Source organism: Puma concolor, chromosome A2 (genome assembly GCF_028749965.1).
Source record: "Puma concolor isolate L17-30 chromosome A2, mPumCon1.1.hap2, whole genome shotgun sequence".
In the NCBI taxonomy this organism is placed as follows: Eukaryota; Metazoa; Chordata; class Mammalia; order Carnivora; family Felidae; genus Puma; species Puma concolor.
Genome location: NC_141668.1, coordinates 30660414 through 30686743, shown reverse-complemented (window position 1 = coordinate 30686743; position 26330 = coordinate 30660414). Strand labels below are relative to the sequence as shown.

The 26330-nt window shown below is 39.4% G+C and overlaps 1 long non-coding RNA gene and 1 pseudogene across 1 annotated transcript in view; one reads left to right on the top strand and one right to left on the bottom strand.

Moving 5' to 3' along the window:
• Nucleotides 1–523: 523 nt before the first annotated feature.
• Nucleotides 524–26330, bottom strand: part of LOC147583087 (uncharacterized) — a 209648-nt gene continuing 183841 nt past the window's right edge. The window contains exon 3 of the long non-coding RNA XR_015242812.1: nucleotides 524–984. This is a non-coding gene — a long non-coding RNA (uncharacterized LOC147583087). The remainder of the gene's footprint in view (nucleotides 985–26330) is intronic.
• Nucleotides 23729–24200, top strand: LOC112866786 (large ribosomal subunit protein uL23 pseudogene; annotated as a pseudogene).

Here is a 26330-nt window from a genome sequence, read left to right as displayed (position 1 = left end):
CTGTTTAGGGAGGAAGTGGTTGGGGTAAGGCCAAAACTTGTATAATTTCCTGACAAATGTGTAAGGACAATCATTTCAAAAAAGCCTGTTTAACCACTTGATGAGAAGTGTGCTTTTTGTTTTCCTACAAATACTTTAGAAGTCAGAGAACGATTTTTGTGTGTTTTAACTGTCGAAAAGCTTCCAAAATCCACAAAACTATTTTAAAATTGGTCATATCTTACCGTTTTCACTCTTGCCACCGAAGACTGGTTTTGGCATTTAGCCAGAACAAATTCATGGGGGCAGATGCTATTGGTTGGAAGAAGAGAATAAAACAAAATAGAAAACAGAACCCAAAGTGACAAAGACCCCTCCTTGACCAAACTGTGGTCGGATTCCTCTGAGCCTGCTTCTTGACGAGGCTTCCTCCTTGGCCTGACTTTAGCAAGCATCCTACTAAATCAGTTTAGTGAGAATCCCTCCCCTTGATATTTGATCAAACTCCTCATCCCTTGTCCTTGGCATTAAATATTTGGCCTCCCTTTAGCAGGAATCCTGGTAAGCCTGCTTTAACAAGAATTCCCCACCCTTGATTTCTGAGTAATTTTCTATTGCTGTCTGCCTTTGCTATATTCAGAGTTCAACTCAACTTCTCTCCCTATTGTAATAGTCTTGCACAAAGCCTTCCTTGCCATTTTTAACAAGTGTCGGAACGATTTTTCTTTAACAAGGGATATGAGTAGGAATTAAGACTAGAAAAAAAATCAGGAATTTAAAGGTCCCAAAACTACAAATGCTCATCCAAATAAATATTCCCTAAACAACCTTTGAAGGTTATCTGAACCTTAAAATTACTGTTTTCTAATATTTACTATTTAAAAAAAAATCACTTACCTATGATGTCTTCGTATTTCTGCACATTCCACTGCCATCCCGAGTATGACAACACTTGCTGGTATAACTCTCGCACACTTTTTGCAATTAACCATTTTCACCTCTTGTCTAAAAATATAACAAAAAAATTACATTCAGTTACATGTATGCAAAAGTATCTGTGCATGATTACAATAAAGAAAAGAAGAAAGAAAAAAAGGAGTTAAGTAAGGATGAACAAATAAAGTCATTTTTTCTTTAAAAAGTTTCTTTTGTTGGGGCACCTGGGTGCCTCAGTCAGTTGAGCATCTGACTCTTGATTTCAGCTCAGGTCATAATCTCATGGTTGTGGGATTGAGCCCTGTGTCAGCTTTGTGCTGAGTGTAGAGCCTGCTAGGGATTCTCTCTCTCTCTCTCTCTGCCCCTCTCTCCCCATTTGCATTCTCTCTCTCTTAAAAAAACTTTTTTTTTGTTAACTAGACTTATTGTGGTGATCATTTTGCAATATATAAGAGCTTTGAATCATTCTGTTGTACACCTGAAACTGTTATATATGTTAACATATAACTTAATGTTATATGTTAATGTTAATGTTATATGTCAACCATGCCTTGGGAAAAAAGTTTATTTGTCTATTTAAACAAATGGGTATGAGTAGCTTATGACTCGGGCAAGTCGTTAAACGTCTCCAAGCTTCACTCTTCACCTCTCATTTCCCCACAGATCGGAGCCCCTGAGTGGTTCATGGCAAGTACGACATCGACTGAGGCTTTGTGTTTTACAGGAATAATTTGAGCAAATTTTGTATCCTATTTACTTTACGTTTTAAGTTTTGCTTTAACATAAAAGAAAATAAGGCTTTAAATAACTGACCACGGAGAAAATCCACCATGTTTCTTCTGTGTCTTAGAGAGCACTCTGGCACCCTGCTATCCACCGCAATTTGAAGAGCCAGGCACGAGACACATGCTATGTAAGTGTAGGAAACCAGAGCAAACAATAGGCAACACCTGCTCTCTTACAAAAGCGTTTCTCACTTTCAAGTCACATACTTAATACATGAACATATACTTCTTGCAAAAACTCGAGTTAGCTGCTTTTTACCCCATTCCCTTACCAGAGATAACCACTGTAAACAATTTAGCATTACTTCAGATTAAAACTTTTTTTAATGTTTATTTATTTTGAGAGAGAGAGAAAGGGAGAGAGAGAGAGAACACAAGGAGGGGAGTGGGAGACGGGGAGAGAGAGAGAGAGAGAGAGAGAGAGAGAGAGAGAGAGAGAGAATCCCAAGCAGGATGCAGTGCTCAAACCCATGAATGATGAGATCATGACCTAAGCCAAAATCAAGAGTTGGGCACTCAACCGACTGAGCCAGCCAGGCGTCCCACTTCAGATGTTTTTTTAATTAATTATATATGTATACATAATTGACTTCCCCTTATAAATAGCACACTGAACACTACTGACTAATACAAAGCTTTTTTTTTTTCTTAGTCTTTCTGAAAGAACAGTGTACTGTAATACAGTGTCCTTCTAAAGTCTAAACTGCTTTACCTCACTTTGGTTTTCAATCCACATTTATGACCTAAAATTCACATTCCACAGCAATAGGCAGATGAATTTAAGGAGTAAATATTAACCCTGGCAGAAACTGTATACTAACTTCTAATTTTGTACGCTGTGGTATCTAAATTTAAGAATAGGAATACTATCATATCTCTAATTTTATTTAACAATGTAATGAGAAGCTTAAGTGGATCTTTTCAAAATGAGATCTTAATTGCCTTTGTAGCTTCCCCTTGCTCTCGGTAATGACAAATCCATTATTCCAAAGGCAGCAAAGATCGTGGAACTAGAGTTGTAGTCCTGCTTTAAAACTGCCTGAAATTCTGTCCTGGGATTGTCTCTTTCCACTTTTCCTTAAGGCTGTATTTTAAAATATTTATTGGACTTTAAAATTGGCTACATTGCCTTGGAAATCTGGAACCCAGAGATATCAGCCCCCAAAGAAAGAGGAAATGAACATCTGAGTGAGAAGTAATGTACATGAACTGGGGCCTCTGTTGTGTAAATAGTGGTCTTGCTTGACCAGGCTTGGATTCAGATTTATCCTGTCCTTTTTGTTGTTCCTTAAATTTAGCAAGACAAACATTTCCCCTAGCTATACCCTAAATCATATCGAGCAGGTCAATTTGATTTGAGGTCATAGAAGGCAACGCAGTCATAATAGGTTTTTGCAAATGTACTGCATTATGTTTTGTGACCACTGAGGGTTCTCAGACCAGCTAATTCATTACATTTGTCATCAAGTTGAAGGAATTCTTTAGGAGCTTTACAATGTTTAGGGACATTTTTTTGAAGAAAATAATAATCTTTTTATAACAAATATTCTGATTTAAAAAACATCCTTGCATCTATTTTTTTAAATAAGACTCTACATTTTTGCTTTACGATATATTCCTAGAAGGGGATGCTCTGTTCTTCATAATATAAGACCCCATTGCGTTCATGCTGTTCGAGAGGAAGAATCTGAGTAGTAGACTGATTCGTCTCTTCTCCTGCTTAAACATGCCTTGCTCATACTCTCCGCTCTGAAGTCATGTTCATTGCCAGCATCTGCAGTGGCACAGCCCGTAAAACCTGCACGGTCCTCATGACAGCAGCCAGGACGCAGGGCAAGAGACATAGATAATTGTGTCTCAGAGGCCTGGATGGTGTCAATCATTAGAACAGGTGTTTAGAGCCCCCGGTTGTGCTGTAGCAGCACTGAACAGTTCCCAGGGACAGTGGCACCCAGGTGCTCTTTAATACATTTAGTGTTTGTTTGTGTTTGTGTGATGTGGGGTCACCTGAAGTACAGGGTCCAGGGAAATGCTTAGTTAAGTATGCTGTTGCATAAAGGCCACTCCTTGTTTCCAAATAAAGAAAAATGACAATTTTAACTTACAGTTTTCAAGCAATATTTAACTTAAAGAACTTTGCCAATAACTGTATGTGTGTGGAGGCACAAGGAGTTTAAATTCTTTGTTTGCTTTTATTTGTGAGGACTGATGCCTCCTGTATATGTTTACCCTTTTGAAATGATTACCAGGAATTCATAAAGGGTTCTCTTGATAGAAACAGATATGTAACAACTTATGCACACATGTGAGTTAGCATAAAAGAAAAAGCCATTGTGAATTCAAGCACCAGATGGATTCTATATGAAACCTCATCCCATACATGACGGATTTTGGAATGATACAACTACCTAAAATGTAGTGACCCATTCCAATTTCTTTGCTAGAGCTCCGGTTTTCATAGGATGTGTTGTAGTCTTTGGTGCTATTATTCAGGACACATAATCTCATTATCTGTTAAATTGATCAAAACATTAAGACTAGTGTTTTGTATTACTACACATTTTTATGAAAGTAGAATAAATTTAAATTATATTATGGTTATACATGGCCCGTGTTGATGGCATTTGTGGCTGGTTTGTAGAAAAATTCATACTCAGGGCAAAAAATCAACTCCTTCCCTGTTAATATATTCCTGCTTGTTAATCTTGCGGGAATCTTGGCATATTCACTCAGGGAAGGGAAGCTGAGGGTAAGTGAATGGATACAGGGGTCCAGGAGTCAGAGGCCTTGGTATTTAGCTCTGGGTCTGCCACCAGTTACGATTTGTTCCCAGTCACCTGTCTCATAAACTCCTCTGGTAAAGTAGTTTTCTGGCTGATCCCCCAAGTAACCTGAATTACCAGGTTGTGTGGGAAGGGACTTGAGGAGTATGCAGTCAAGCTGAGTAATAAGGAAATAAAAATAAAAAAAAATTCTGGGTGATGTGCTGAGGTGCCAGGGAAATCAGTCAGAGTACAGGCCATAATCTGCCATCATTATCAGACGTTCTTGTCTATGAAAGCAGAAAAAAAGAAAAAACCTTCCTCAGTTTAGAAAGGTCACATCTATTATCTGTGGCAATGTTGCTAAGAATCCAGTCTGGACTAATGGAGCTGTCTTCTTACATGTAAGCCAGTTTGTTTCTTTCATACCTTATCATAATCACCTCCACTGGGCGTAAGATGGATATAGCATTACCCAGTTGGAAGACAGATTCAAAAGCTGGTAGGAAATGTTCACCTTTTGGAAATGATGTAGGAAAATACAACAGTAACTATGCCCTCTGGCAGTTCAACAATTATACATTTCCTTTTGTTAAAGTAGAGACAGTCAGTAAAAATGACTTCGGAGCACCCCAAGGAAAATAAGTTAATCAGAAACAGTGTGGGTCTACTGACAACTGGAGAAATGCAGAGGGATATAAGAGAGATCCAGGCACTGTGCTTCTAATCTGTTAAAGCCACAGATGTAACCATGGGGCCATGATAGCTGAAGAAGCTTCCTTAAATTAGCACAGATACATAGAGCATGAATGCTTTACACACACGCGCGCACACACACACACACACACACACACACGTCAGACAGTAAGGATGAACATTTATGGAGCACTGCTGCATGCCAAGTGTTGGGCTAAGCACTCAGACTAGTTCTTTGAAGAAGGTTCCCTTATCCCCACTTCACAGATTAGGGCACTGAAATTTAGGAAGACAACCCACCTGCCTGGGAACACAATGCTAATGAACTGTCAAGTTGCAATTCAAAATCCAAGTCTGTTTGCCTCTAGATCTCTAGACCTTAACATTTATAGGATACCGGTTCTAGGTTTGCTTTCCAGAGAACCTGTACCTAAAATGACATTTCCATCACTTGCCATAGTCCTTAGCTTTCTTTATTTTTCCTTTCACTCCATTTACCACTACTATGTGCTAATGTGATACCAGATACTTTACATGATTACATATATTATTATGTACTGTTTACTGTTATTGTATATGTATTGTTAATTCCTACCTCTTCTACTCTGTCTGCCTCCATACTTTGTCTGCTGCTGACCTCCTGGGCTTTGACCAGTGCCTGGCACAGTGTGAGTGCCAATACATGTTGGATACAACTGCAAATAGCAATTTGTTCAAATGAGTGTCGCTGTAGTTCTATTTTCTTTCATAATTGGATATTTTTTCTTTAGCCATGATTTGTATTAATTTTAGCTGCTGCAGATTTTTTTTTAACTTACTAACTTTACTTTTAATGTTAATAGAAGATTAGATGATGGACACCAGGAGGAAGAATAAATGTCGGATAAAATATGTGAGACATATTTTAAAAACAGAAGTTGAAAATTTTTGCCCCAAGTAGGAGCTCATAAGCTGACATCAGTTCAAAACATTTCACAGCAAGAGCAAGAAAATGAGTAATTGGGCTTTGACCAGAGACACGGAAGGTCACTTTACTGGAAAATGCTTTGTAAAAACTTTTATCAGAAAATTGCTTTATCATTTCAAAGTCTGAAGTGTTCCCCTTTAGCTTCTAGGTTCCAATTCAGAAATAACTCTCTCATCTTGCCATTCAGCAAAGGTATTTGCTTTACAGCTTTCATTTATGTTGCCAGAAAGACTTTTTTGAAACGCTTTGTGCTGTAGCTTCCGTACTTTTCAAGGTGATGAAACCAACCAGAAAGCACCTCTTTGTGTTTTCAACAGTATTGGAATTAGCCTCAAGAAAATTTAATAATTCAGGTACACTATAAATCCATGAATGATAATTGTTTTCATTTACTGCTCTGCCCTTGCCCTGAACTTTTAAACTGGTCTGACTCACATAACCCTAAGTCCCCTGGGAAATAAAAGCCATTCTATTTGCAATGTATGCCTTGGACCTCATCTCTCTGCTCCCCCCACCCCCTACGCCCTAACTCCCACCTACCGTCCCCACTGAGCATGAGTTCTGCTGACCCCTTTTGCTTTGTTAAAAAGCAAAGCTTTTTCTGGTTTCAGGCTCACCTTTGGCTTTGAAGATTGAGTGACTTAAAGGAATCTGGACTTTGGGTATCCTCTGTGTAGACTTGGCTCATATTCAATGTCAGGTTTCTCCTAAGTTTAGTAGTCTGAACACAATACAGTGCCCCTGGTTGGTTCAGCTCCCAAGATCCAGACTTTCCATTGTGTCCAACCAGCGCCCATTTGGTTCCTCTCTGAGGAGTGTTAGGTAACTACTGAACTGGTAGGTTTGTATTTTTACCCCACATACAGAGCTGTTCATCTGCAAAAGGCCAGGCAGTAGTCTTTCTGATGTGAAAAAAGTTCAAGCCATAAAACAAGCCAGCTGCTGCAAGAATGTAATATCTGTGATCACACAGAGGTCTGTTTACAGCTAGAGAATGTGACTCATTTTCTAATCCTGTGAAGTGCGTGGGACTGCATGGCAAAGCAGGGATGTATAGCTGCTGAATTGAATTCATCAGAGCTGATGCTCAGTATTGCCAAGAGATGGCAGATGTGAGCGTTTCTCTTTAGTTCAAACCGTATTTTCACAGTTTAGCTATGACATAGTCCTTGAGCTTTCTCTGCTCTAGTTTGGGCATAAAAATCAGCTCAGCCAATGTTCATTCTCTGCATGCAATTCAGAGAGAATGAGTGCTTAAGAAGAAGCACTACTGACGTCTGTCAAGGGTATGCCACCTCACTCTATGAAACGTAGAGCAAGGTGGGTCTTCTCCTGGTTCCCGCTTGTATCGCAACAAGGCTTGAGGTGAATTCCACAAGGTCGCACACTGTGAAGGAACAGATTTTCAAAACTTACGAAGCATGCTCATCAGAAAGAAAGGCCACATGGCAGTCTGTCTTTTATTATCTCTGAGAGAGCCTGGTGAGGTCAAAGCTCTGCAGGACTCCCCACGAGTATATGTTGTAGAAAAGAAACATTGCCCCTCTGTACTTGCTCTCCCGAAAGGGTGACTATGAGAGCAGTCTCACCATTGTGAGGATCTGGAGTCCGCTTGGGTGGTAGGCAAGCAGAGGTTTGGTGCTGGTTGCTCATAAGTGCTCTCTGGGAGAGCCAGCCGCCCGGGGCTCAAAGAGCTCGAGGCTTCCAAGGTGTAGTTCCTGGTGCGGGCGGAGGAAGCCCTACCAATCACATAGAAAGCGGAGTTTGGTTTCATTCTTCGCACCGACTGCCCAAAGCCTTGGATAGTTCATTGTCCAGGGAACCCAAGAGTGTCTCAGTGATTGTCAGACAATCTGGAGTGTTGCATCAGACCACCTGTTTGGGAACATTAGTGATCATGCTATTTTAACTACGCTTCAGAGGTGATTAACAGAATGGTCAGACTTACAAAAGATTGCACAACAGAGGTAAATGGTTTTTGTGTGGGGAGGGGAGGGGGTAGTTCTGTACTTTCTATTGTTGTACACCATGTACAGAAGCCGGGACAGGGAAATCATTGTGTGAGTTTGATTTGAGTTTTTCTTTGAACTAAATGTGGATATAGATGGAAAGATGGTAACTGGGATACACAGGTAATTGCTGCCACGGCGGATGGAGCAACTGTGTGGCTCCCAGATGATAAGGTATCCGAAAGGTGAGTATAGCACATGTTTGGGGTTTGTATCTATTTTTTTCTGACCAAACTGTGGCATGCTCCAATCAGTCATCATCACACACAAAGAATATTGCTCAAAACTTTTTGATCACAAATAACGACAAACTAACTTAAACTAGCTTGACTCAAAAGTGGAAATGTTTATCCAGCAGCCAAATTAAAGGTAGGACTTCTGAGAATATAGGAATCCAGGACTGAACATCACAGGCACTACCTATCTTTCTCTCTCTTTTCGCTGTGTTTTCCTCAGCAGCCTTCTTTACACATGAAGGCGTGGCTGCCCATAGATTCAGAACTCACAGCATCCCAGCTTTCCCACCACAGGAAAAGAAATCTGTTTTTCTTAGTTCTGGTTTTTCTTTTAATGTTTATTCACTTATTGATACAGAGAGAGACAGAGAGAGAGAGAATGCTTGCACACACACGTGCACATGAACAGAGGAGGGGCAGAGAGAGAATCCCAAGCAGGCTCCCTGCTTTCAGCGCAGAGCCCAATGTGGGGGCTCAAACCCATGAACCGTGAGATCACGTTCTGAGCCAATATCAAGAGTTGGACGCTTAACCAACTCAACCACCTAGGTGCTCCATCCTACTTCTAATTTTTAAAACCTCAAGGAAGCTTGAGTTTTGTGCCTGTATGGCTAGGGCACCAAGATCATATAATGGCAGTGGTAACCCTGGAAAAAATACAGGTAAACTGTAAGGTGGAGGGGTGGAGGGTAAAACAATGGGTGCTCTCAGCAGGAGGGGGGGGCTCTGCAAAGAAACCTCTGTATAAGGTAAAGTACTTAACTTTGACTCAGTGGTAATGTTACTTAGTCTACCTGAGTCCATAAATTAAAGATTAATCTGCACAGAGGACAAAGCCCCTGAAGAGGGGGGTTTCCAATGCGGGCATTCCTTCTATTGAGAGGGCTTTTCCTCTCTTGTTTTAAGCAACACAACTTCAAGGGTTAAATTTTTCTGCGTGGTTTTGCTTTCCTAATTTTGTCATTTTGCTGGGTAGCCACTACTTTAATTGTATTTTCCTGGGAATTCATTTAAATGTACAAGAACTCAATTTATGCTTTTCAAAAAGTGTTTCAAAACAAACTTCAATCATGTGTTTACATGTAGATAGTTTTGTTAGGAGTTCCTGAAGTTAGGCAACACCTTACCACAGAAGAAGTAAACTGCAGATTTATTTATTTATGGCACAAATTTTTGGAATATCAGGCTTTAAAAAATACTGATGCAAGTGTTTTGTTAAATATGTCTAACTTTTAAGTTAATGTGTTAATTAGTAAAATGGAAGACGCAGCCCATGTTCAATGCTGTAACACTCAATTATTTTAGTAGCAAGAGGAATGCGTACTGGGTAATTTTAAATGAGATATATATACATCAGGGAAAAATCATTGTAGACTGCTAAAATCAGTCTAGACAAGGCAACATTTGTACCAGTTACTAAAAATTCTGGACAAAGCCATATTTATACCAATTACTAAATTTCATGTGTTTGGGAGACTGTGAGTAGAGGCTAGCATCAGAAGTGTTTGGTATTAATTAGACACACATCATAGCTTTTCCAACAAACTCTGGACAGCCTGCCTAACTAAACTCTGAACGGTATGGATTTATCTCATAAGATGCAGGAATAAGCTTGGTTTTAGCAACATGAAGGCTAAGTTTATGAGTACTTAGACTCAAAACAAAACGGATTGCATTAATTAAAATCACCACGACCCACTGTTTCCAAAACAACTGACTCATGGTCTCTGTCTCTTCATCCCCCTCCTCACACCATGTCTCTTTCTTTAATTTTAGTGAATGTGCATTAAAACTAATTTAATGAATTTGCTATATTTCACCTGGGCATTTGGTTAATATTTTGTGTAACATTCCATTCCACTTTCTTGTTTGTAATACGTGGCGGTTAGAAAAGGCAGATGCCATGTCCATTGCTCTGTGGTCCCTGCTGTCAGGAGTTGGCTGTGTGAATGTGTGGGCCAGGCTTCCTTTATCAGAATTGGGACAAGCAGCTGGGCATTTGTCTATTAGTCCATCTGCCAACCCCTAGCTAAATCACACAAGTATTTCCGAGGCTAATGCGGAGGCCAGTACTAAGATAATGAGCTCAGATAATGAGGCACCACTTCCTCTCAGATATCTTAGTTTTACAAAAATGTTGTGATGAGAAAGTACTGTTTTGGCCTAATGGAAATATCGCTTATAAAATTTAACACAGAGACAATTTCCCTCAAAGAAAATACATTCTTAAGCTGGAAAATTCTCATAGAAAGATACGATCTCCAAATTGGAGGAGAAGATTAATGGTCATTTGGTTCAATTCCTCTGATATATAAATCACTTCTAGAACATTCCTGACAAGTGTTATTTAGTCTCAGTTTGAAACTCTCCGGTGATAGAAACACAAGCAGTCATTCTTTTTTTGTTAGAGGTATATTTGGAAAGGGAAGTAATCATGATGGCAACAACCACTTCAAATAAATGCTCCAGGAGAAACAGGGTAACAGGAAATCCATCACCACCCCCTTTTCACCCTCCATGATTTAGGAAAAACTCCTCTTTTCCTTGATATGAATGTTCTGAGGAAAGTTTGGGACAGAGTAAACTTCAGGGTTTTCTGAAAGGAAAAAGGTCTAAAATATCCAACAGCTTCTTCTTAAGGTTTAAAATTAGGGAAATTTTTAAAATGTGGATTCAAATGGCTCAGATCAAGACCTAGGGGCAGAGTATGGTAATGATCCTCCTGAAAAAGTTACCATAATGGAAAGAGCCAACCTGTACATATGGTTAGGTAGGGGAGGACTGGGAATGGACGCCCTGGGTCTGGGAGCTATTTATTCCAGAACTTGTTTCTGATGAGCTTTAGAACCAAGAGGAAAGCACTAATCTGGGCACTAAGGGATTTCAGTACATTATGGGATACATCTGGCGATGGAGGGTGGGAAGGATGGGTGGGAGACACCGTGCACCCCGACTTGAGGTATCTAAACTCTGGTTTCGTTCACATTAGGTCCTTGTTCTACATTTTGAGCCCAAAGAGATCTGTCTGTACAGTGGCAGCCATTCATGAATTTGATGATGCCTCTACATTGACTTCTTCATTCTGAACTTTCTAAACTCCTTCATCAAGGACATCCTTTTTACTAAGTCATCTTTTCAGCATAGACCTTTTCCTCTTGATCCTTTACTTAAATGCCTTTTTTCAGCACTCAACGTCCTTACTTAAACGTTGTTCTAGAGTCAAATCACAAGGTGAAAATTATCTTCTGGTCATTTGGAACATCTGGAATGCGACTGGAGAACACATTTTGTAGCCAGAGGCTCTGCTCCTTACTTGCTGTGTGCCTATCTTTAAATTACGGAACCTCCCTGAACATGCTACTTTATTTATATTCCAGCTCACCTACTTTGGCAGATGTTGTCACTGTCCCACACATATACCTTGGCACTCACTTTTAGAGTTTATGTCCAAAGCTTCCTTCTGCAAACCTCTGCAACTTTTACCCAAGCACTTTCTCTCAGTGCCAATGCCAAAACGTTACTATCTCTGGTGGTGGGCCTCGGGTGATAATGAAGAGAACTGGAGATTAAATAGTCCAGCCTCCCCCCCAATGGAGGATGCAGTTCTGGGTCTGGTGTCACACTCTCCTTCAAAGTTGCCCAGCGGGGCTGGGCCTCAGATGCCTACATGGCAAAAGGCACTGGAGAACACACCTTTAGTGGATTCCTTCCCTTCTCTGTCTCACCACTCGCTCCCCTCCAATGTTCCTGGGTTACCTCAAAATTAATTAACATGCACTTAAATCCTCATTTCCAGGGCCTGCTTCTGGGGGAATCCAAACTAAGATACCTAGGGTAGTGCCTGAAAATGTAAGGGAATGTGGATAATCATCAGGAAAACCGTTTTCTCTCCTGTAACTAGAAGAAATGATGTGTGATGTGTTTGAAGGGAAAGCACCCTCACCTTCCTGACTTGGGGAGCAGGAAAAGATTCTGCTAACACGCTAACACCTCTCTCAAGATCCAGAGTTGTCTGATTTTCTTGATAAGAAAATCTTTCTTCAACCTTGATAAGAGTGAGGGGTTGAGAGTCACATATGACTTTCAGAACTCCCCTTTTACAATTCCTGTATAACAACCTTGCACTTCACTTTGAAAGAAAGGACCCATTGACACGGAAGTCATTTTAATATCCTGTTGCGTCGGGCACACGTTCTCTCTGCTCAAGATTCCTCAAACTTTCTGGAAGTTCTATGTTCACGCTTTTCCAGTGGAAGTGGAAGTCCTGAGCACTCTCTAGAGTGGTTAACTGTATCTGAGAAGTGCAAGCTGGGAAGGAAGGAGCTACATAGGCTACAATGGCTATGCTGCAGGCGGCATCAGCTTCAAGCAGGAATCCCTCGATGTTACAAATGCCCTTATCAGACCGAATATTGATCGGACGCTAAGAAATAATAAAAAGTGAAATATATCCCCTATTGATTTTTAGGGCCTTCCTCAAATATGAACCCTTCCCCATTTCCTCCCTGAAGCACTTCCCCTCTGTGGTGTATATGGACAGTGTGAATGCAACAACCGTCCTATAAACAGTTACTTAAAAAAAATGGAGGCAATGATGGCAGTAATTGCCTTCCACAGTCTCTAAGGTTATTTAAATGGAATATGTAAAGTTTTATATTTCCTATCTACTTCATATTTTGGATTAATTCTAATCCTTCTAGAGTTTATAACATTTTGGAAAAGAGGGGTCTGACTGCGAGGGCCACTTAACTCAGTGTCCTCCACAGCATCTTACTGCACTTCTGCTTTGACCTTACAGCCTCTGCTTGGTCACAATCACCATGAGGGCAATCGTCATCTTCCCAGCGGCCAACTCATGTATAACAGATAGAAGGAATTCAATCATCACATGAATGACTGGACTGGCTGGCTTTTGGGGTGCTCTACTGCCCTGGAATCTGCTTTCGTATCTTTTGCATTTCGTATAGGAACTTTACTAATTGAAAGGCTATCTGGCATCTGCTGAACGTCATTACTAATGATGGTATTCTGCTATGCTACATACTCCCAAAGAAAATGTCACCAAAACATTTATATTCATAGAGGTCTGAAGCTATGGGGTATTCAATACAATACATGATAATCCCAATAGAAATTTTCCACATTAATGGGAGACACTGCAATGTAAGTATGCCACCTTCAACAATTTGCACACATCCCGATACCCAAGTTTTGACCTTTAATCAAAACTTAGAAGTTCACAGTAAGCAAATATGTCCTTGTGTCTAGTTCAGATATTTTATAAGCCAATAAATATATCTTTCTTTTTATTTGAATATAAGCTAATCTCCAATACAGCATTTAGGGCACAGAGAAAGGCCAGAAGACAGGCACCAGTGCAATGAGGAGGTCAAGTGAGGGTGGAGGAATGGTTTCCTGGTTATTCCCATTTAATCATTTTCTAATTGGCTACCTCAGCATTTTCTCCATTGTGTTTTGTAGAACTCATTTATTCTTCAAGTTATTTTCCTGGATGTTAACAGGTATTTCATGAGGAAAAAATATTACTATTGTTTATTTTTAAACAAATATGCATACTTTATCCTCACACAGAGGCAAAATGTCCTTGGCATATTAAAAGCATTGGAAAATCCTGCAGCAAAGAAATCTGTCTAATCCACTGGTTGACCACAGAATCTCTTAACCACCCCCGCCCCGGCCCCATAGCTATTAATAATATATATTCTATGGAATACTGCATAGGAACCCCAGCCTGCATCTTCTTTTAAAAACATAAATTGCTGGGTTCCTGGGTGGCTCAGTCAGTTAAGCATCCAACTCTTGAACTTGACTCAGGTCAAGATATTATGATTTGTGAGATCAAGCCCTGCATCAGGCTCTGCACTGATGGCATGGAACCTTCTTGAGATATTCTCTCTCTCTCTCTGTCTCTCTCTCTCTCTCTCTCTGCCCCTCCCCTGCTCATGTTCTCTCTCTTTCTCTCAAAATAAAAAATCAAAAATTTAAAAAGTTAAAAAAAAACTATAAATTGTAAAATTAGATTAAGCAATACAGCAGGTGTGACCTAATCAGTAAAAAGAGTGGATTATTTAAGACACAATTCTATTAATGTAGCAAAATAACATATTCACTTTTCCATGCTGTGGTTGGCTTGTACTAAACGTAGTGTCTAATACAACTTCCATGTCTTTTCTTTCACAGGTTGTACGGTGGTTCTTGTTAAATAACCGTAAACAGATAAGCAGAAAATATGACCTTCATTCCTGTTAAATTCCAGTCTACTAAACTTAGTTGATTCTTTACCTCAGTCGCATACATACACATTAAACTAAAGATGAACAACACACTTATAATATTGTAGGTCATTTAATTATTTAATTATGAAAATTGTTCCATTTAATTTATATAGTCACATACGATTTATTTTTTAAAGTGCCATGAAATGATATGAAACATTTAAAGATGCCATATTTTCTTATTTAAAAAAAGGAAATTATGGCCCAGAAAATCACTATAGTTAAGAAATTTATATTTGGCAGTTACTCTCATAAAAGATGAAAGTCAGCCTCCCAGACTGAATTTGAGGAACAGCAGAAATGGAAATGATGGCATTGGTTTATTGATAAACTCTTTAATTTTCAGAATGTAACCAAACAGAAAATTCCAATTAACCCTAAGTGCTATCTAAAAGCCACACATTGTTAAAGCTAAAACAGAGCTGACATTTCTCATCTGGAAAGTGACATGGAAAATAGGACATGAAACAAGAAGGTGAAAGACATTCATATAGGCTGAAGTAAACTCAAGAGAAATGATTCATAATAATTAATTTACTTTTTTCCCACATATTGCTGTTACAAGCAAAAGGATGTGGTGAGCAGGAAGTTCTTATGTTTAAATATATTAAATATCGGGCATAAATGTAGAACAGTATTCTGGTAAGTTTGAGAAAATATTAGCAAATTATTTCCATACTGAGGATCCTTTTAAAATTTAATCATCTCAATTTGTACAACTTGACTTGTTTTTAGTGAAGAAATTATGTTCTACTGCTAGTTACCAGCAAGATGAAATTTCCTCAAATTCTCAGATGATCTTTAATGGTGAAATATTTTGTTGGTGTATCAGTGCCTGTTTAAACTTCTTTAAGTTTTTAACCAAAGTGAGTTTACAATTATATTTTATATAAGGGAAATGAAGTTTTCAAAAGCAGTTAATTTGATAATATCTATTTTAATATTATTTTCTAGTTTAGTCATCTGTATTTTAAAAATATGAGTCTATTATGTTAAAAACAATCAGGTTATTTTGCACTCACAACTATTTAAATGTATGTCCTTTTGGTAGCAATAAGTTTGGTTTTCAGGTAAGCTTATTACCATAAATTATTATACTCAGAACCCTCAATACAAAAATGTGTTACATGCACATTGAAAGGAATCTATTATTATTGTGATATAAAATGAAAATATGGAATTAAACAAAAATAAGTTCGATGTATACTGGACCAAGAATATAGAGGGTGTTTACTTCCTTTTCCTGCAATAACCAAAGTAATACTGTCATTGACACAATTATATTTTCAATCTGTGCAGATAAAATTTATTTTTAAAAGATATACTTCAATTATTTGGAATTACTGGGAAAGAATATGAGCAAAATTACTTTGTGGGAGAACAGAGCAAAGAAAGACTCAATGGCAAAATGGAAAATGGAGAAAATGGGGGAAATGACTAGAATTAAGGAAATTCTATTTTCAGGTCCCATGCATCTGGTATGAAAAAGGCTGTGGAAAACAGAATGGGATTGTTAGGTTTGGGAACAGTGTTATTGTTTAAAAGGTTAGCTATAAATATCTGCAGCCACTATGCAAAGATAGAATACAAGTTACACATTAGCCCATTCATTCGTATTTAAACGCAGGAAGTGAGACAAAAATTGCTTCAACATGACAATATCTTTAAATATTAGAAAAATGCACTTGATTGATTGAAAAAAATCTCCTCACTTTCTGTGCTGCTGGATATTTGATACTTCATGTCTGGAAAGTACTTTATACAGGAAACAAAAGGATGTGTATTCTCTTTGGGGGTGGGGCTTGGAGTGTGGAGTAATACAAGACAGGGAGAAAGGGAGATCATTTTTAGCTTTTACTCTTGCCTTTAGAGTGATAAAAAATGAAGACAGAGAAAACAGTTTTCAGGGCATTCTAGAATAATGAAGCAAAATGTCAAGTTTTCCCAAGTTTTTCATGTTGCCCTAGGAAAACAAATTCTTTACTGCAATATCCGACTCCAAAATGTTATCCTCAGGAATGTACCCTTCTCCAATAGTACTTCTCCCAGGCTTATTGAAATCTCATTGCAGCCTTAGAAGACCTCAGTTAGTAGCTACTGTTTACCTCTGAAGTCTAGATTTGTTTCTCAGCTTTGAAGTCTCAGAAACTTGACTCTTTAACACTCCTGCCCACATGTCAGGGGCAGACCCATATTAAAACTTCAAAACCAACATATAAGACCTGAACATTAACTTTTTACTTTGGGGAGAGAAATAACTAATACAGGGACCAAAAAAAATCAATTGTGAATAGCAAACACATTCTTTTCTTGTAGGAAAGCTAAAAATAATAATTAAAAGTCTGCTTAGTAAATACAGATCAAAGCAAAGAAAGCTGGCTAAGCGAAAAGGATATTCAACAGAATCATGGGCAAGTAGTCTCATGCACTTAGCCCCACCGTAGAGACGGTCTTGGGAATGATACCAAAATCCTTGGGATACTTTGGCTATGACACCTCCATTGACTCAGTGCCTCCCTAATTGGTTATTCTGCTTTGAGAGAGAGCCTCAAGGGCAGGTATGCTTACAGCAGGTCTTTGATGAGTTGAATGGTATTTTTCTAGGGAGATCAAAAAAGGGCCAATAATCCCACAGGGCAGGGAAGAAAACATTTTTTGGCTGATGACCAATTCCATGACTGACCAGAACTAGTTACTTGAAATAAAAAATTGTAGTAACTGTGCAAATGAATATGTACAATATGTCAGTCACTTGTGCAAGGTGCTCTAATTATAGAATATTAAAAATGAACATTAACCTTAATTCCCACCATCTAAGAAGGAGATCATTTCAACAAGGAGCTTAATAGAGATAAGTACAAACAGAATCTGAAACAGCAATGGTCTACTGTAAGAAGAAAATTCTTACTTTTTGTATCCACTAAATCCAAAATCCTCTCCTCTCCACATGAAACCAAGTTTGGGTTCCTACGCAATTTTCTGGGCCTATTTTCTGCTAATCTTCAAGTTTAACAATCGAGGCAAGCGAACAAATCATACTGGGTAAACCCATTAGCTGTGTGTATAATAACCCAGAGTGTTAGAGCTGCTAGCGTTCTGTCTCTCACCCACTGCTTCTTTTTGAGCTTAATCCAGTTCTAACAAGGCATGCCTTCAGAAGAAATGATGCTCTGGGGCCTTTCACCTGACTTCTTACACTCTTGCTTTGGTTTCTGAACTGAGTCAGAATAAGGTTGATCTAGAAAGAAAACCGAGAAATCTATTTCTACTGAGAAAAAAAAAAAAGTATTACGTAGGGATTCTTTAATTAGAGAAAAGTCCGTGACAGGACTTAGACACTCAGTGAGACTCGCTTATTTATTCTGTGGACAGAGAGGACACAGTTGTTCTCCCCCCACTACCCCCAACCTTTTCCTCACTTTGTGGGAATATTGCTAAGAAGGCACAGCCGTGACCTGCCACCTCGGAAAACTGCCCAGTGGACTGACATCATGGGAATGTACTGAGCCTGTTTGTGGAGGTCATCTAATTCTTGGCAAAAGGGTTCCGGGCAGGAAACCTTCTATATTTCCCTGATAATGAACCAAAAATCACCAGCCCAAGAAATTGAGACTGCATTTCATTAACACAGCTTCCCAGAAAATAGTGTGATGTGAGGCAACCACTACTGTTGCTTTTATGGTCTAAGCTCGTGTAACCTGTATGAAGTACTGTCCCACGTGAGTCATTATCTAAAGCATACAGCCCTTCACCTGCAGTTTCAAGCAGTTTTCAAATTCTTCCCTAGAAAAGTGTTGCTGTGTCTACGTCTACTGTACATCACCTATAAAGCCCTGAAATCGGGGAAACAGAGTTGCTAATCCTGTGAGAAATAGCCAAATATTTAATGCAGGTAAAATGAAAACTGTGACATTGTGTGAAAAATATATTATCAGTCATGCATGGATTTAGAATACATTATTAGCATTATCGTGATTACCACTGCTGTATCAGTATCATGTTGTGGGTATATGTAGAACAACTCAAAATCCTTTTTGCAACAAGGTTGAATGACTGTAGCTATTATGATTTTATCAATAAATACATACCAGCCAATACTTTAATACTTTATATATGTTAACCCATTTTATTCTTACTTTTTATAAATGAGGACACTGACAAACAGATTGGTGAGGTAATCTGCCTATATCCCACAAATTGTAAGTAGCAGAATGGAATTTGAACTCAGATAATCTAGTTCTGGATTCTGCACTCAATCTCTGTGATAATACTGAGTCAAAGTTCAGCATACACGGATTGCATAACAGAAAGAAAGTAGTAAGTTATTTGAGAAGTACAAGTGACTTTAAATAATACTAATGATACTGACATTCTCTTTAATATTTTCTTTCAATGTTGATTTTTTAACATTCCCACTCCCCTTTTTTATTTGAGTACAGTGGACACATAACGTTACATTCGTTTCAGGTGTACAATTTAGTGAAATGACAAGCTTAAACATTATGCTATGTTCACCACAAGTGTAGCTACCATCTGTCTCGTTACAGAGCTATTAAAATACCACCGACTGTATTCCTTATGCCGTGCCTTTTATTCCTATGATTTATTCATTCCATAACTGGAAGGCTATTATCTCCCACTTTCCTTCCCCCATTTTGCACCCCCCCCCCGCCCCGCTTCCCCTCTGGCTACCATCAGATTTTTATTTTGAACCATTGACAAGGTTACAGAATAGCTGCAAGTCTAGTACAAAGAGTTTTATTTTTTTCCCTGAACCATTTGAATCGGGACCTGATGTCCTACCATCCCTGAATAACTTAGTGTCTACTTCCTTCATTCTCCACCATATGTACAATACAGTCATCAAATTAAGTGAAACAGTTGGATGCAGAAATGCACTCCTACTATATTTCCTAGACTCCATTCAAATTCTGCCAGTAATGTCCTTCTTAGCAAAAGGACCCAGCTCAGGATCATGTATTCAATTTAGTTATCATTGCTATTTTTTGTAGGATTTTTTTTTTTTTTACCTATATTCGCAAGTGAAATCGGTTTAGATTTTTCTTTCCTTCCTTGAGTGGCGTGGGTGTTAACGACTAAACTTAAATAAATCTGGTCATTGGCCCTCTTGTTCTAGGCTTTGAGATTTTTAAATTTAATATAGGGATTGTTTGATTCATGAAAGTTGGTAAAATTTATCTACAAAAATATCTTGGCCTTGTGTCTTTTGTGGTAAAAGACTGACTTCTACAAAGTGCTAGCTTTTTCCTCTGTTGGTCATTTTTTCCTATTTCTACAGCATTGATTTTTGTACTTTTGTTTCTTCCTTCCTTCTACTTTATTACTTGTTTTTTTTGTTTTTGTTTTTTTGTTTTTTGTTTTTTTGTTTTTTTTTTTTTTTTGGTTAGCTTACTTAATAGGATGCTTAGCTTAGTTCAAACTATGTTTTTGTTTTTGAGTGTGTCTTGCAATTTCTTCCCGATAGTTGGACAGGATATACTGCTAAAAGGAACTGCTGTAAGGTGGCCTTTGCTAATGTGGTAGAAAGGTATGTGTGGGGAGAAGTGTTCTACAGTCTAATGATTACGTCGTTAAAGCAGCCAGATTTAAGTGTTAACCAAAAACCAGATATCTGAGAAGCAGCTGAAATTTTACCTAATGAAGTAGACGTAATGAAGAGACGTAAAAGTTAAGACTGAATTAGATGAAAATATATCTTATGGACTTCAGAACTGTGTACCTCTACTACTGTGCTGATAGGTTGGCAATTCTCTATAGTTTGATATTTGAAGTTAACATACAGGTTAAGCTGCTTTAACAGAGGCCTACAAATGAAGGAGCTTAATAAAATAGATGTTTTGGGGCGCCTGGGTGGCGCAGTCGGTTAAGCGTCCGACTTCAGCCAGGTCACAATCTCGCGGTCCGTGAGTTCGAGCCCCGCGTCAGGCTCTGGGCTGATGGCTCAGAGCCTGGAGCCTGTTTCCGATTCTGTGTCTCCCTCTCTCTCTGCCCCTCCCCCGTTCATGCTCTATCTCTCTCTGTCCCAAAAATAAATAAAAACGTTGAAAAAAAAATTAAAAAAAATAAATAAATAAAATAGATGTTTGATTCTTTTTTATGTAACATCTCTGCTCCATGAGGTCCCCCAAGGACAGATGGGAGGTTGGCCTTTGCCCTCATCAAAATGTGGCTTCTAGCTCCAGGAGGTGGTTCTTCCAGTCATTCCCGTCTCCAGTCCATCTCCAGCCCAGTCCATAGAAAAAGGGGGAAAAAAAGAGAGGAACTGGAGGTCCTGGAGGTAGCATGGCAGTGCGCAGATTCCTGCGTGGTGGGAATTTGGTAATAATGCCACAGCTAAATGCAAGTGAGGCCAGGGAATGTAGTCTAGCTGGGTGGCCTTGTGCCGCTCAGACTTCTGTAAGGACTCTGTGTGATTTACTAATAAAAGGAAGAGCAGAGAATGGTTCGAGGGTCCAGTTGATGGTGTTTGTTATAATATTCATAAAGAATTCAGGATTTAAGAATACACACATGTGCACGTGCACACAAACGCACACAAATAAATTGGGGGCTTATTTCCACCAGTTTTAAGTAAAAGGAACTATGTTGCTAACCCGTAGAGATAATTTAACTTTTAAAGGAAAGTAGAGAACAAGTTGACATAAGAGCTTGAGGTAGAGTCAAATAAGACACAAAAATGGAAAGAAACAAAAATGAATTTTTCTCTCCTCTCTTCTTCCTGTTTTCCACATTCACTCCTCATCTTCAGCTCAATACAGAAACAAAACTAGGTCAGTAAAAATGTTTCCATGGTATCCGAATTTTCTCCTTTATAATAAAACTCAAATACTGGCCACTTTTGATGATCAAGCTATCACCTACTTTAAGCAAAATGGTGTCAGATTTAAATTTACTGACGTGTTGGTAGAGGGACCATATGATAATTAATCCTTTCCTTTCTCTCTCTATATGTATATGTGCATGTGTGTGTGTGTGTGTGTGTGTGTGTGTGTGTGTGTGTTTGCTTGTGTGTCTGTCCTGTAACTGATTTTGTTGGATCAACTAAGTATCTTTGCATACAATCTATGTATGTTTACAAATAATCCATTTCTCCCAAGCTATGTGTTTCTGAAATACAATAAAGTATTTCTCTGGCTCCTCACTTACATGCCTTTTTTTGTTTGTTTGTTTTATCACCAGTCTACCTTACATTTCTTTCCAGTGGTTCTGGGAGTTTTCAAAGCATTGACAGTGCATCTAAGCCTTTCTTTAATGGAAATTTTTGAAGTGTGCCCTCTCCTAAAAGATTGTTCCTGTCCTCTTCTAACTAGTCTGCATACAGCACCAATTATTTTCTTCCCTGTAAGCAAAGGTTTGCAGTGGCAAGTGTATCTTTCATAGACTATCATTAAGGAAAGATGAACCCAGAGGACTCGGGAGGCTCATTTTCTCTCACTTTCTAATAGCCTAGAAAAAAGCTAGCGCAGCAGGTATGATAGGAGTTAGCTCAACTGATAAACAGGCTGAAACCAGCTACTGAACTCCAGAGACTTTCTTTTTCTAACAAGCCCTTTTTTGGGGTCAGAAAGCTTCTGTTGTAACATACTGGTCCAGATCTATTCCAGTCCTATAAATATGCAGCGTTTGACTGGGTAGGTCCCTCAAGAAGACTTCCTCATGATGCTCATCCAATTAGACCTGGCTTAAGCACAGCTCTAGATGGGACCGTGATGGCTGAAAGGATCACATGTGCTCTGCTATTTGACTGTAAGTTTCCTTCCAGTAAGATCCTCTTCTACTTACACAAATTGGCATCAGTGGGATGTGTTTCTAAGGCTCCTTTGTGCGATAAACATCAACATGGCCATTCTTCACCAATGCCCATTAAATACACTACCAATTTTCCTAGAATCTCTGGTCCAGGGCTCTTTACCTAGTGCAGCGGATCCTAAAAGCACCACCATTGTGCTGCTGTACTTTTAACACAAAGAATGGCATTTATGTCCCTGGAGACTACTGCTACCAATGTCTCTCCTTTCATATTGACTGAAGTTATGGAGGGGAAGCACATTTAGATTTTATTCATTGTCTTTTTTTTTTTTTTTTAATTTTTTTTTCAACGTTTATTTATTTTTGGGACAGAGAGAGACAAAGCATGAACGGGGGAGGGGCAGAGAGAGAGGGAGACACAGAATCGGAAACAGGCTCCAGGCTCTGAGCCATCAGCCCAGAGCCCGACGCGGGGCTCGAACCCACGGATCGCGAGATCGTGACCTGGCTGAAGTCGGACGCTTAACCGACTGCGCCACCCAGGCGCCCCTATTCATTGTCTTTTAAAAGCCTTTTACCCAAGAACACAGAGTGGGTTCCAGAGGAGGCTGAGCCAGAGGATAGTTGAGTAGACTCTTTCTTGGTGAAAACCCAGATTTTGCTTAGCCCCTCCATTCAAGGGTTCACTAGGAGTTGTCTATTCTACCTCCTATGCATCCTTCCCATTTTCCTTCATTTCCTATCTCTAATTGCCAAAGTTCTAGTTTAGGATATCACCATCTTACTAGTTTCTTTTTCTTTTCTTTTCTCTCGCTCCCTTTTTTATTTTTTTTTAAGAGAAAGAGCATTAGAGGTGGCGTGGGGGAAGGTCAGAGAGAGGGGGGAGAGGGAGAGGGAGAGAGAGAGAGAGAGAGAGAGACAGAGAGAGAGAGAGAATATCTTAAGTAGGCTCCATGCTCAGCACAGAGCCCAACTGGGAGCTTAATCTCACGAACTGTGAGATCATGACCTGAGCCAAAATCAAGAGTCTGATGCTTAACTGACTAAGCCACGTAGGCACCCTGACCATATTTCTAGTTTCTTACATAAACATATTTGACTAAATAATGAAGGAAGTATAGTTTTTAATACTGTGTTATTTGGGGTTTTTTTTGGGGGGGGGTAGCCATCAAGGGCTGAGAAGCATCTTGGGAACAAAGCAGGGCAAAGCCAGGGGGAAGGGGCTGATCAAGACGCCAACAGGAAAATTGAGCCAATTGGAGGTAGAATTAGGAACCCTAGAGAGCCCTTTCATGAAGATGGCACTGAAGACAAATAAGGAAGCCCCTACCCCTCCCAAAGCCAAAGCCAAAGCAAAGGCTTCGAAGGCCAAGAAATGGGTGCTGAAAGGCATTCAGTTATAAAAAATGAAGATCCACAGGCCACCTACATTCTGGCAGTCCAGGACACTAGTTCTCCACAGGCAGCACAAATATCCTCAAACAGCACCCCAGGAGAAACAAGCTTGACCACTCTGCCATCATCAAGTTCCCCCTGACAACTGAATCAACCAGGAAGAAAACAGATGACAACAACACACTTGTGTTCATTGTGGATGCCAAGGCCAACAAGCCCCAGATCAACCAGGATGTGAAGAAGCTCTACAATACTGACGTGGCCAAGGTCAACATCCTGATCAGGCATGATAGAGAAAAGAAAGCATATGTTCAACTGGCTCCCGACTATGATGCTTTGGATGTTGCCAGCAAAATTGGGATCATCTAAACCAAGCCCAGCTGGCTAAATCTAAATATACATTTTTTCACCAAAAAACCCCCAAAACAAAAAACAAAACCAAAAAAAACCACGAAACAAAAACAAAAAACCCCCACAACTAAACAAATAAAAAAAACCTACAGAGAAGACCAGCCATCAGAGATCAAGTCCAGGAACCGCATTTTTCATTTATGGCTCTATCTTTGGTCCGTAAGATAGTACCTGTCATATGGTAAGTGATCAATCAATATTTCTTGATTGAGTTAATAAACTAATGAATAAATGGTCAAGAAAATAGGGAGGTTGTTTCTATAACGTCCTTTAATAAAACCAAGTTTCAATATTCCAGGCTTGGCTATTGCACCAGTTGTTAAAGTATTGCCTCTGAGCCCCAAGCCCACCCTTCTCCACCCTGCTTTGTGGTACTGAAACTCAAACTTGCAAATACTTCTTTGCCAGCAAGTGCACTATTGGCATTGCAAATAGAGAGCCCTGAAGGAACAATGAGGAGGCAGGGTGCTTCTTGTCCTGGATATGGTGTGTTTTTGGTTTTGTTTGCTTGTTTTTTCTGTGTCTTTCAGTGTGAAGCTGCAAGTGGCAGTCACCTCCCCAGTGAATCTTCCCACCACTCCAGTCAGTGGCCATCCAATGAGTTAGGAAGGCACTCTGTGCTTGGCTTTCCTATTGGAAAGCTTCACGGGCACTTTCTCGTGCCCAGAGGGTGGCTTTTTTGCAAAACTCTCCATCACCCCGGTAAGTGGCTTCCATGCAAGTTTTCAGTCCTTGCTGGTACCCTGGCTGACTTTCCAAAGAGGCTAATTAATGCTCCAGTGGCAGCTTATTGTTGAGTGGAACCCTGGGTGCCAGGCCATGCTGAGGCCGTTCAGCAAAATTCTCTGCCATCTAGTGGGCCACATGGGCACTGTTTCCAATGAGGTCAAAGTCTCCACCATGGATAGGGCTCTCTTCTCAGTTATTTCCTTCCTGGGCATTGTGGTAGCTACTCCCTATATCGCTTATTCCTGTAATCTTGAGAGTTCTCCTTGCCTCTGTAGGTGGTTAATATCCTGTTACTAGTTCACAATTATTTGCATTAAATTTCTCTGTTCAGATAACTAGTGTAGCTTTTCTTTCCTGGCAGGATGCCAATGGTTATAGCTATGGAGGGGATTATAGAATCTCCCACCACCATAGGAGGTCACCTATGCCCCGTAGTCCTGGCTCTTGTTCCTTGCAGTGCATCTGCCCTGTAGAATCTCTTCCAATCACTCAAGTCACCATGATATCAGCCTCAAGGAGACAGAGATCCATTAATAAAGATTAGTTTCAGATCTGCTGATTGGTGGGGTAAATGCCATTGATATACTGCCTGGCTGATGCTTCAGTGATTGCAGAAGAGAGGCAGTGTGCCACCTATTAATAAATGGTTAGAGCCTCACCCCCCGAAACTGAGATGGAGCTAGAATGGACACACATCATCATCATTCCAATAAAGTAATTCTTTCCATGCATGAGCTACTTAAACACATAGAAGAGGAGTATGTCATTGTAGAAACAAAGTAACATTGCAATTTAAGGAAACAGAAAACAGTCATACTACTGCAAATCTTGCTGCAGGGATTAAAGATAATTTAGTTGCTAACATCCATTTTGTGCATTTAATTTATAAAGTCCTTACAGGAAACCAAGTTTTAATACTAAAATAATAGAAATGGACCTTGCTATGCTCTTTAACTCCTTTGAAATAATAATTAGGTCATGCTAATGAGCAAGACTCAGGATGCTACCAAAATAATCAATAGTACCATGTACACTAAATTACTTTATTAATAATCAAACCGAATTTGTTTCCCATACAGACAAAATTCAGGAATGTATTTTGTGTTACATTTTCTTGATGGCTTTTAAATTAAGTTTTATAGTCTGTCACAGCTGTCAGCATCCTCACTATTATCATTACCCGCAAACATTTAGTGCACACCCGCTGGGTATACAGCACCGTAGGATTTGTTAAAGAGAAAGAGCTGTTATTCCTTGCCCTTGAGATAGTAGAGGGGTAATTGTTTACTCTGAGTAGTCTAGTTCATTTAGCAGTGAAGGAGCAGGAGGTCTTGGAACTGAATGCCCTAACGTCTTTAT